We start from the raw sequence: 13743 nt of genomic DNA, 5'->3' as shown, positions 1-13743 counted from the left end.
TGAACTTCCATGCACCGCGCTCATACCTTCCTACAGTCACAGCATGGAAAGCTGTAAGTCACACCTGTCAAGGAATACACACAGGTACGTTGAAACTATTTCCAATTTTCTCATTGCAACTCCTATCTCCAAACTTAACTATTCAACACTGGTATGAAGCTGGAATCAAGACAATTGGAGACCTATATCTTCATTCCAACCTCAAAAGTTACCAACAACTCACCATGGAATACGGTCTATCAAGCAAAGACTTTTACATCTATCTCAGGATCATATACTCTCAAAACTTCCTGCCTCTATAGAAACGGCCTCCAGGGACCTGCTCTCCTACTACATACACCCAACCAACAAAGTCAAGGGCATCTCCTACATCTACGCTTTCATCTCTCAGACAATAACCATGCCAACCAGTATGATTTACTGGGAATCAAAATTAAAGTCCTCCTTTCCTATAGAAGAATGGTACTGAACCCTTTTCCTCCCGTCCATTTTGTCCAAAAATGGGAAACCCTCATCAATATTTACCACAAATGGTATTACACACCTGCTAGACTAGCATCCCTATTTCCATCTCAATCTTCAAAATGTTGGAGGAATTGTGATTAAACTGGGGACATATTTCACATATGGTGGGATTGTCCTGTCATAATACCATTCTGGAAACAAATATCTGCATTAATCGTTAACACTTCCAGACAATTAACTCCACAGATGCCGCTCTTTGGTCTAAATCCCCAACCTTTGCCTACAGCCAAAATCCCAATTATTCAACATATTGTAATAGCAGTGCATGCAGTCTTAGCCCCCGCCTGGAAAAACCCACTCCCACCAACTATCACTTCTTTCATTAACACACTTAATGAGCACTGTCATATGGAATATATTTTTTCTAAAACGAATCTGACAGGGGACAAGTTCCATAGACACTGATCCCCTTGGTTAGCCCACCCTAGAAGTATAAAATTCACCTGACCGGTGCACCACTTTCCATTGACCTGTTTCACTCATAAGAACTGGCCCCCATTACGATCTAGACCAGACAGAACCAGAAGTGAACACCTCCTTTGTGTCTCTCTATACAACTACGCAATCTAAGGTTTACTAATGATTCATGAGTATACTCATGAATGTTTAATCAGCTTTCCTACACCTGTTCCATTCACACTAACACCCCTCTCTAACCTACCTCTTTAATATGATCTCAACGCTTCCCCCATTAGGGGTAAGTGGACGAGACCTTCAATACTCCCTGAGTTTATCCAGTTAGATACCTCAATTGTTTACTATATATAATCCTGCTTTAAAAATTATGGGTGACATGTGGGTATGGGGCTGATGATGCTGTCCTTCCCCATGACACAGTCTGTTCCCAATGGGGTGTCTGGGGGAACCAGAATATTGTTGAATGCCCTGTACTCAACATGGGGCTCTTATGAATGTGTCCTAGTGCACTTGTTTCTTCCCTCCTGTACTCTCAGTTTGATTGTATTCAAAAGTTTGATTGTACTCACAATTTTGATTGTATTTGACTTATGCCATCTTATGGCTAACAATATCTATCACTAGTTTACTCTATTGATAAACCATAATAAAAATGTTTAAAATAAGAATATGATGCACCATTATAGCGTTCACTCATCCTGACCCTAAAGCTGTGTACACACGGTCGGATGTTTCTACAGAAAATGTTTGATGTGAGCTTGTCGGAAAATCTGACCATGTGTATGTTTCATCGAACATTTTCTGTCGGAATTTCCGCATACAATTGTTTGAGAGCAGGTTCTCAAAGTCCGATCGTGTGTACACAAGTCCATCACACAAAAGTTAAGGTTTTGCTCTAAATCAAGCAGAAGGAGCCGCACTGGCTATTGAACTTCGTTCTCATGTTTGGAATTTTTGGCCAACATTTGTGTGACTGTGTGTATGCAAGACAAGTTTGAGCCAACATCCTTTGGAAAAAAATCCATGCTTTTGTTGTCGGAAAATACAATAATTTGTATGGAACATAAGAGATCTGAAGGTGCATCCTACATATTGGAGTGTGCATGCTGTGCATTCCACAAAATACACAACATCCTTTGTGCCACAATTAAGGAAATTAATGTATTCTCTGTCAGTGGATCCAGAGACAATGGTCTTGTTATTTCTACTGCGCTAATCACAATAACGGCAGGTTCACAAGCACAGCAGAGAGAGCCATGAGTGGTTAACCATGTATGTCTAAAATCATCAGATTGAAAAAGGCTAGGAGACAACATATTGCCAAGTTTCCTATCACATCTGCTTGAGAACCTGCAGCCCTTAGAAAGCACAGGAACAAGATCCTTGTCCACAGAGAGTACAGGCAGACATTTTGATACAATGCCTTTAATTTGGTTAAATTCCTGTGAAAAGGTGGTAACAAAAGTGACAGGATTACCTTTGTTAGATTTAGACAAATGCCTGTTGCTTGTCTTGGGGAGGAGTGTGCATATATCTCTATTCTTGATCAGGAGTGTGCATCTATCTCTATTCTTGGCTTTTGTGACACCCCTATTGATGTGCCAATCCTGGTAACATCTACCTTTAAGCCTTGAGGTGATGTTATTGCATACCTGCAAGAAGCTAACGGTGCTGGAACAATTCCATTGTGCTCTAATACATTTCCCTACAGGAATAGACGTATTGTGTGGGAGGGGTGACAGCTCATTACCAAGAGCAACAAATTACCAGCCCATACTTTGTGGAATGTATGGGTGTATACAGTACCTGTTGTGTGATACTCCACAAGAGTGACATAGTTAATCATGCTATAATTACTCTCATGGCTAAACTCCAAACTGAGGTGATTGGTATTGACATAAGACGTGAAGGCAGACATATCCATAACGGACCCATCCCATACAAGTATGAGGTCATCAAAAAACCTGCCATAGCATCTAATGGCACCCGCACATGGATTGGAATGGGAGAATAGGAACTTCTCCTCTTACCAGCCCCTGTACAAGTTCGCCAAGGATGGTGAAAATTTGGCACCCATAGATGTTCCTCTACATTGTAGGTAAACTCTTTCAACTCTGCCCTATATGTGTTATAACAATGCAAATGGAATCTCAAGGCATCCAGTGTAAAATTGTGAGGAATGCATGAATATAAAGACCGAATATCCAAAGTGACCCACAGGTATGACCTCTGCCACTTAATATCCTTGGTATGAGACAGCACCGTGGATGTGTCCTTAATGTTACCTACAGTCATTTTACCAATGGCTGTAGGTAACCCATTCCCAAAGTTTTTCAAGCAGGGAGCCAATATCTGCAACTATTGGTCGTTTCTTGACTGGACTGTCTCCTTTGTGCACCTTATCGCAATATTGAACCCCACGGACTAAGAATGGGATACCAGTGAAGTTCATGTGCATGTAAAGTCAGGTGTCCCAATACTTTTGACAATATTATTATAAATAAATATATATGCATATATGTTGTTTCACCACTTTTATTGGTTTATCACTTTTTATAAATTGTATTTTTATTGAAAATTTTCAGAGAGGAATTACAGAGGGAAGTATAACAACAAATGATTGTCAGTGTCAACAATGTTACAGGCCGTAGGCCAAAGAGCAAGAAAAGAAAAATAAGCAGACAATAAACAGAAAATAAACACAGTGGTATATTGGTCAAGCAATATCAAGTCACAGGCTCAGTCAAAGCAGTAATGCATCTAGCAACGTGGGGAACGGGGGGGGAAGAGTCAGGAGGGGGGGCGCAGGAGAGAGTCCAATGGGTGGGTAGGCCAGATAGCTACATGTCTGCAAGAAGGCATAGCCAACCACTGGATCTGGAGTATGCTCTGTCCGGGGAGGAGCCTATACCAGACCGAGGCATCCCCGGGGAAGAACATATACTGGCGAGGGGGGGTAAAGAAAGACATCAAATAAACTTCAGGGGGGGGGTTGTAGGGAGTCCCGGGTTAAGGTGGGAATGGTCCCATAAGTCCCAAACTCGGGAAAACCTAGGCAAAGTATCATGAATAACAGCGGTAAGGTGCTCCATCCTGCAGATCTGTTCCAGTGTTTGCAATATCTGTGGGAGTGTTGGTGGGGACTGCGACAGCCATCTGATTGGTATGGCCCGTCTTGCTGCCAATAGAATATAGCCTAAGAGTTTCTGAACATTGGCAGACAGATCAGGAAAGGGTAAGCCTAACAGAAAGTGGATTGGGGTTAGAGGAAGGATGGTGTCGGACAGTTCTTGCAAATATACATGGACCGAGGACCAGAAAGGTTTAATGAGCGAACATTCCCAGAAAATGTGAAAGAGGGATCCAATAGCCTTCCGACATCTCCAGCAGAGTGGGGAAGCCCGAGGAAGGTATTTATGTAGGAGCTGTGGGGTTCTGTACCAAAACATTAGGATTTTATAGTCAAAAAAGGAAATGATTCAAACCTCCATCAGCACCCCATTAATTGACACCTCGTCCCTTTTAGAAATATCAAACAAGGTTTTTTAAGGTAAACCAAACCTAAGAAAATGGGACGTTAACGGTGCAAAAAAATCAGAGTTATATTCATAATAAAAGGTTTTTCCATACAAAATTTATTTATACAAAATTCATAAAAACAGAGCAGTAATCTGTATAATCATACTGAGGTTATATACAGCTTTGTGGTCCAATAAACGGTAAAGTTGAGGTAGTTGCGATTGATTTATCCCGACATGTTTCGCTTAATGCTTCATCAGAGGATAAGCCAACTACCAATATAATAAATTCAAAAAGAAAAAACATAAATTAATTTCACAAAGTACATTTCTTTTTACATCATTAATACAGATGATCAGCATATATAGTGTTTAAAAGACACGAGTAAGGCTCAAAAAGATGGAAATATGCTCACCCCCATTTTACCGACCCATTCGTACCCCAGGAAGAATTATATGACTACCAGATGGATAGAGGAGTGCAGGGCAGCAAGTACAGCAGCCAGGCAATATAGCTGGAGAGGGCATAGACGGCGGCTGATTGGGACAGAAAAATTATACAATATGTCAGCATACTATTTATAAACAAGAGCTATTTTGTTATTTTGTTTTATACTATAGTCAAAATATAGGAATAACCTATAGCCATTTTAATGTATTTTATCTAGTATAGCAATCATTTTTAAAGTTATGCATTTTACTTTAAATAAATATATTTATTTGTTAATTTAGTGGAGCCCAGTTATTATTAATTTAAGTTCATCCACTTACATTTACTGACGATAAAGTAGAAATTCCTTAATATTTTATCCAAGGTTTTATATTATAGCCACCAAGGTATGTGAGAAGTTCCCCTTCAGATTAGGATAAGCCCGGAAGGGTAGCTCACCCAGACGGGCTTTGCAGCCTGTTTACAAGGTGTCTGAGAAAGAAAAGTATATTTAGCATTGATTAAAGTATGAAAAAGGAAAGGAAATCATTCTCAGCGATCCAAAGTTAAAATTACTAACTAGCTAATAGGTGTGGACTTCCTCCTAGCACGGCTCCCCCACAATTGAGCCGGGTGTTTGATGTCCCAGTATATATGCCGCCGTCCATCGAGCCGGCGTCTGACGTCACCGGCTCGATGCGGACGTAAACAGCGGCAGTGCGCATGTGCGAGAGAACCTTCGGGGGAATCTGGAGACTACGTTTCCCACAATGCATCGGTGCAAACACCGGCATTCAGGGAAACGTAAAAGAGGGGATAGCCAGAGCACAGCTAAGGCAATGCTCCGGCCAGCACACTCATATTGCCCCAAGGTGTATGATTCCCTGTCTCGCACGCAGGGACCACCGCTAACCAGTGGGCAGCCTGCCAGATCAGATATAATCCAACCCAGCAAAGATGCCCTCGGGCGTCCATATGCTCCTCTCCAATGCCAAAGTGCCAAAAGCAGCCGACCAGGAACCATGCATCAAAATAACATGCGATACTCAAATAATATGAGTCGCATGAAAAAATAAACGTGGGGAACGAAAGAGGTTTGTAGATAGAAACCAAGGGGGGAGAGAAAGATATAAATAGACGAGGGGGAGAAAAAAGGAAAATATACCCCAATATATCAGTCGGTACGATCGCGATAATGGACCAAATTAATCGCGAAATCCGTATATATATTTTAAGAGCCCATCTTGTGTCCTGAAAACAAAATTCACAGTAAATTCTAATATTAATAATATGAAGTATCACAGCAAGATGTAAATATATCCAATGTATCAAAATAATTAATTATATAAATAATAATTAATAAAAAACAGGACAGAACAAAACAAAACAAAACAGAACAATACAACAGATATCATTCCCCCCCCCCCCCCCAAAAACCAAACCCCCCCAAAACCAACAATTATCAAAGAAATGATCGATAACTCAAATTTTCATTAAACCCAGGAAATGTTATTGCTTTTAAATTATATATCCATCTTGCTTCTATCTGTAGGACGTTTTTGTCGACACTTCCCCCTCTCGAAGAGAGTGGGACATGATCTAATGCCTGGAATTTAATATAGTCTGGGTTAAAGTTGTGGTGTAGGCCTATGTGCCTACCGATTGCTGTAGTCATTTTTTTATTTAGAATTGGTTTTATGTGATCTCTCATACGTATCGAGAAAGCTCTTTTTGTTTTGCCTATGTAAAATCCTCCACACCGGCACTGTGCTAAATACACTATGCCAGGTGTGGAGCAGGTCACACAGGATTTCAATTGGTGCCAATTTCCATTTGGTAATTTAAATCTACTGCAGCCAGCCATATATCTGCACATATCACAGTGTCCACATGCGTAGGAGCCATATTTCCCTATTATGGGTTCATTATCACAGTCAATAAAATGACTATGTACCAAACGGTCCTTCAAAGAAGGAGCACGTTTGTAGGTAATCTCTGGGTATTCATTAACGTATTTTTTCACCACTGGATCGGCCAATAGTAGAGGCCAAAATGTCTGTATTATATCCCTGAATTTCTTATTTTGATTAGAATGTCGGGTGACTAGTCTTACAGTCTTAGCTGTTTTAAAAGGTTTTTAGTAAAAATAAGGGTATTCCTATCTTTTTGTTGAACTAGATTATATGCTTTTTTCAGGCACTTGTGGCTATATCCACGTACTATTAGTCTGTCATACAAGGCTCTAGCTGCTAGTTTATAATCTGATTCCTGGCTACAATTTCGTTTGAGTCTGAGATATTGACTGTATGGTATAGATCTTATCAAGGACGGCGGGTGTGAGCTTTTGGCATGTAGAATAGTATTTCCAGCCGTCGGCTTCCTAAAAATAGAGGAGGTCAATAGGCCATCAGAGTCAACATGAATCTTTAGGTCTAAAAATTCAACCTCCCTTCTATCATATTTAAGGGTAAAATAAAGATTATAATTGTTAATCAAGATTTGTTGGAAAAATTGGTTTAATTCAATTTCAGTTCCAGACCAAAAAATAAGGATATCATCCAAATACCTATACCAGGCAAGGACTTTTTCAATCATAGATTTCATATCTTCTTGCGAAAACAGTTCTTTTTCCCACCCCCCCAGGTACAGGTTGGCATACGATGGGGCACATTTAGTCCCCATCGCAACCCCCTGCACCTGGAGGTAATGGGTCTGGTCAAACTGGAAAATATTGTGTCTAAGCACAAAATTCAACAGTTCAATTACAAAGTCCGTATATTTAGCACCTCGAGGGCCTCTTTCATTAAGGAATGTCCGTACAACCTCCACCCCCTTATCATGGGGAATGGCGTTGTAGAGACATTCCACATCAATAGTGACAAGCCAGCAATCTAGGGGTAAAGACATTCCCTCAATCGTCTTAAGTAAGTCTATCGTATCCTTAATATAAGAAAATAGTGATGTAACGTGTGGACGTAAATAGTTATCAATTAATGAACTACTGTTCTCCGTTAAACATTGGCAACTAGATATTATTGGTCTTCCTGGAGGTTCCAATATAGATTTATGAACCTTTGGAAGCGCATAGAAGGTAGGTATCTTAGGATCTTTAGTATTCAAAAATTCCCAGGTATTTTTGTCAATAGTTCCTGATCTGTATGCTTTAAATATAATATTACGGAATTGTATCTCGTAATTAGCAATTATCGTAGTTGAAATAGGGCGATACCAATCTTTATTTTTTAATATTTTGAGACACATATGAACATATTGCTCTTTGTCCATGATAACCAAGTTACCCCCTTTATCCGCTGGTTTAATTATCAAATTGGAATAAGATTGTAAAGAGTGTAACGCCTGCAACTGATGTTCATTAAGGTTAGAATTTTCAGTGGTCCTAAATGAACTATTTTCTATTTTTTGGCAAACTTGTTGGGTAAATGCCCAAATGTTTGGATTAGTATTTAATTGAGGAAAATTATTAGATTTGGGTTTGAAGGGTTGTGGAGGGGGAAACGACAGACCCTCAATCGTCAGACCAACAGGCTCTAAAATTCCCGGGTCGTCCGAGGTGGTCTGTCCTTCCTCCCAAAGGTCCATTAAGTCTTGAATCGCCTGATACTCAATTATGTTATCCTCCAATTTATCCTCATATGTACTCTGGGTGGATACAGTCTCACTTTTATCAAACATAGTCTTATAAAGTAGTTTGCGAGAAAATAAATGTACGTCCTTTATTAGTTCAAATATATCAGTATTTTTATTTGGACAGAATGTAAGGCCAAATTTCAAGACTTCTTTTTCATATTCAGTTAGTACATAAGAGGACAGATTAATAATGGAAAGTTCTGGACAGGTAGTTATTTCTAATCTATCCAGAGTGCCATTTATTTCATTACATTTGGGGGTGATTCCTTCCCTAAAAAAATCGGTGCTACACGAAGATCAGCCGGAAGAGGAGTGCCCGAGGGAGAGATAATAATATTCTGACTAGGATTACTTACCGTGCAAGAGTTGCTAGTGGAAGTGTTATTAATTAAAGTAGAAGTGGTAGTGGAAATAGTAGAAATAGATGCTCTACGGAGAGACGGTGCCTGTGATGGTTGAAACATAGTAAGTGAACGTATTGGTGCCTGTTTAGAAGGAATTAAGTGTGCTGAAGATGGTAAGGGAGTACTTAAGTGAGGGTGAGAATGAGAAGGTTCCGCAGGTGCTGTATCTATATTCCCTTTTCTCCTTTTAGGCAAACGGTCTCTAGTTAGGTCTCTGTAGATAGTGGATTGGCTAGACGAAGCAGAGGGAGATGAGGAAGAGGGAGACAGATTAGACATATTATTTACCGTTCTATCATTTCTTTTTTTTTTTTGAACAATATAGTTTATTGAACAATTGACAGCTTGATACATTGCAGGAAAAGAACAAGTATATCCATCAACATTCAGCCCACAGGGCATTGAAAAAAGAAAAAACATGTTGTTCTATTACATAAGTCCGCTATAGAGCACCGCACAATCCAGTGTTATAAGTTGGTACATAAGAAAAACAAACCATAGGAAGGTCTCCATAGAAACGTGAATCTTAACATAAAACATCAGTGTCAAAGTCAAAAACCCCCTGAAACTCGTGCAGAGTAATATTTTCGTTTGTGGGGGTAGGAATTTTTGAAGTGTCTGAAAAAGGGTTAGAAGAGGGAAGTAAAGGGTCAAGACAGGAGGATAGGTGATAGAGGGGAGGGGGGGTAGTTTGAGGGGTACCAATTCCATTGGCCCCGAACCCGAGGGGTGGACAGAGATACCATTTTGCATATTCGAACATCATAATAGCCAGCTTCGGTAAAATCACATTTACAATTAGTCAGAGATATAGTTAGACGAGCTGATTGTCACAAATCAACCAGTACAGAGTTTTGCATAACCATCTGTAAGTTTAAAAATAAACCAGGGTCTCCATAGTGTGTGAAATTTATCGTTTTTTTCCGAGGCCATCGCCACGGTTTCTTCTAGCTTATATAGGAAGTCTACTTCTAAGAGCCATTCCCGCAGTGAAGGGGGGTGAGGCGATTTCCAGTGCCGAGGAATAATTGTCTTAGCCGCATTCAGCATATGGCGTACCACTGATCTCTTGTACCTGCCCAGAGAGTAGTTGGAGATGTGGAGCAAGCAGCACTCAGGTGTGAGAGTAATTTTGGTTTCGGTGATGGCCCTGATCTGTGCACAGATCTCAATCCAGAAACTCCGCAACTGTGGACAATCCCACCAAATATGTATCATATCACCCCCTGCCCCTCCACATCTCCAGCAGAGTTCTGACGTGCCTGGATACCATTTGCTAAGTCTGACTGGTGTAAAATACCAATTTGACAAGACCTTGTATGCTGTTTCTTGAGAACTAGTGCTTATGGAGCACTTGTGCGCCAATATGCAGGCATGTTTCCACTGCTCATCAGTGAAGGTTGTGGAGAGGAACCTCTCCCAGTCTTGTTTATGTTTGGTCGAGTGGTCTGTCCTGGTCGCCTGTAACCAACTGTAAATCAGAGAGGTCGCCTTCCGGACCGGTTCTCCCGTGATGCACAGTTGCTCAAACCACGTCTGTTCCCTCAAAACATGCGGTCTGTTAGTCGGGCAGTGTACAGTTGTCGGTATTGCCAGTGTGTAAAATGCTTTGCTCTTAAGTCTCTAGAGAGGTCCTGAAAAGACTTAAGCTTGCCTGCCTCTACGCAGTGTGCTATTGTCACAGGCGTCCCATCATTTCTGTGCGGGAACGAAACTGTAGTGTGTCCTGATGCAAAGCTAGGGTTGTGGGCTAAGGGTGTCAAAGGGCCCGGATCGGAGGCCAGTCCACATTGGCGTGAAGCCTCTCCAAAGACCTCCAGGGTGGGCCCTATCAGGGGGTGTGAGGACAGTGAGGCCGAACGGGCCTCCCTGGTGACCCAAGGCAGAAACCGCAAGGGAGTCTCTGTCAGTCGGCCCTCCAGTCCCACCCAGTCTTTGGATGCTGCATGGCAATTCCAGTCCAGAATACGAACCAGGTGTGCCGCATAGTAGTAATATTTGAAGTTCGGTAGATTAATCCCCCCCTTAACTTTTGGCAATGTCAAGGTCGATAAGCTAATTCGGGGTTTCTTCCCGGCCCAAATGAAGTCCCTTATTAGCGCTGTCAGATGTGCGAAAAACCGCCTAGGTAGTTTGATGGGCAGAGTGTGGAAAAGGTAGAGTACCCGTGGCAAAACCGTCATCTTGACCGCCGCCGCCCTTCCGAACCATGACAGTGGGTGATGGTGCCAGTCATGAAGATCTGTGCAGAGTTCATTTAGGAGGGGTTGGAAATTTTGTACATAAAGGTTGTCCAGGTCGGGTGTTAGCCAGATCCCCAGGTATTTAAGTCTGTGGTCCACCCACTTGAAGGGGCAGTTAGATTTGGCAGACAGCAGGCGGGTAGGGTTAAGGGAGATATTCAGAGCCTCAGATTTTTCGTAATTAATTTTAAAGTTGGAGATGTATGTTCTATCATTTCTAGTTCTATAGGATTGTTGATTTCTATAATTTCTATTCCGTTCATTAGTAGGCCATTTATAGGCATATCCATTACTGTATGCATTACAATCCCTTAAGTATTTATTTTCCTTAGATCGAATAATGTCCAATGTATAGGACTCAATATGTTTTTGAATCTCCTGCTCCTTCTTCTTGAATCTAGATATAGAGGTAACAGTCGTGTAATCCTCACACCACTGATCAATAGCTTTGTCCAGCTGTGTGAGGTCATGTTCAAATTGTATATTAAGCAGTGTCATCATTTGAAATGAACAATTTTGTAGATTTTCTTCCCATTTATTTTTAATCAAATCATCAATTTTATTTAGGTTAGGAAAAATTTGGACCCTCAGTCCCCAAGTGCTATTTGGTTTTCTATATATTTCAAAAAAAAATTTTTATTCCAAAAAATTCGTTCTAATAGGCGTTGTAGAAGGTGGAAAGCATGTTCCAATTCTTTATCCGTTATCTCACTAGTTTTTTGGGATTCATGGATTTTGCTCATTAATCCCTCCCATGCCTCTCCACAAAAACCCGTCATGCTCAATAACCCACAGGGGGGGGGGGGGGAAAGAGGGAAAGGGAGGGGGGGAAGGGGAGAGGGGAGAGGGGGAAAAAAAAAAAAAAAGATACAAAACGTCCTGTTTAAAAGGCAAACATTAAATCACAATTGATATATATAGTTAGATCACTTCAAGATTAACAATAAATTATTGTACTGACTAAGGTTGAATCAAAGAGAGCAAAATGCGTATTAAAACGCTAATTATAAAGTCAAAAAAGGAAATGATTCAAACCTCCATCAGCACCCCATTAATTGACACCTCATCCCTTTTAGAAATATCAAACAAGGTTTTTTAAGGTAAACCAAACCTAAGAAAATGGGACGTTAACGGTGCAAAAAAATCAGAGTTATATTCATAATAAAAGGTTTTTCCATACAAAATTTATTTATACAAAATTCATAAAAACAGAGCAGTAATCTGTATAATCATACTGAGGTTATATACAGCTTTGTGGTCCAATAAACGGTAAAGTTGAGGTAGTTGCGATTGATTTATCCCGACATGTTTCGCTTAATGCTTCATCAGAGGATCTTAGGTTTGGTTTACCTTAAAAAACCTTGTTTGATATTAGGATTTTATATATTGTCTCTTTCTGTTCTACACAGCGAGACGATTTAGAGGCAGTCTCCCAAATCTTCAGCCACTGGGGGGTGGTAATGGACTGGCCAAGAAGCCGAGACCACTTACGCATATAGAGGTGACCTGGGCCAGAGAAAGAGGGAGAGGCCTGTAAATACTTGTAGATCTCAGAAATGAGTCTCGTTTGGTTTGGACCTTGGGAGCAGAGAAGTTCAAAAGGGGTAGGGTTATTCAAGGTTAGGGTTGGGTTTTTGGAGCTAAAGTAATGTCTGATTTGAAGATAGGAATAGAACAGACCCTTGGGGACCTGGAATTTACGTTGAATTTCAGCGAAGGATAGGAGCGAATGTGTAAGTGGATGTACCAAAGTACGAAGTTGGAAAACGCCCGCACGCGTCCAAGGGAGCATGCGTGTGTAAGACAGGCTGTCTGGGATGTCAGGGTTGAACAGTACGTTTAATAATGGCGAACATGGAGAGGCCAGGTAGAAACGTTGGGCACATTTCTTCCAAATAGAAAGTGTAAAGAGCATGGGGTTAAGAGAAAGGTTCCTAAGTTGATGTATGGAGGTTTCCAGTTCCGCCCAAATCAGCGAGCAGGGGTGGACCGGGGTGGTAATGCTCATTTCAATGTCAGACCATACACTGGATGACATTCTATGGGACCATACTATAACCGGTTTTAGGTGTGTAGCATAATAATATTTAAGGAGGTCTGGGGCCCCCAGTCCCCCCCTAGCTCTGGGGTGAACACTACGGAACTAGCTATCCTGTGGGGCTTATAGCGCCAGATAAAGTTGAAGAATGACCTCTGAGTCGCTTTGAGTTGGGACATGGGAATGGGGATCGGCAGTGTTTCGAATAGGTATAAAAGTCGTGGCATAATGGACATCTTCAGGACATTGATGCGACCCAAGAGGGAAATGGGATACAAGTCCCATTGTCGCAAGAGTCGGTCGATGTCCCGAAAGAGTGGTGGGAAATTAGCATGATACAGGCTGGAGTAGGAAGAGGTAAGATTAACCCCTAGGTATTTGAGGGAGGCCGTACACCAACGGTAAGCGAAATTGCGCTGCAAAGAGGCAAGATCTGCGGGGGGAATAAGGATAGGTAGAGCTTCTGTCTTGGTAGTGTTCATTTTATATCCAGAGATCGAGCTAAATTGGTGTAGGAGAG

This window comes from Lithobates pipiens, unplaced genomic scaffold (genome assembly GCF_037356315.1).
Source record: "Lithobates pipiens isolate NorthernLeopardFrog02 unplaced genomic scaffold, aLitPip1_a1.2 Scaffold_19, whole genome shotgun sequence".
In the NCBI taxonomy this organism is placed as follows: domain Eukaryota; kingdom Metazoa; phylum Chordata; class Amphibia; order Anura; family Ranidae; genus Lithobates; species Lithobates pipiens.
This window is presented reverse-complemented; position numbering follows the sequence as displayed.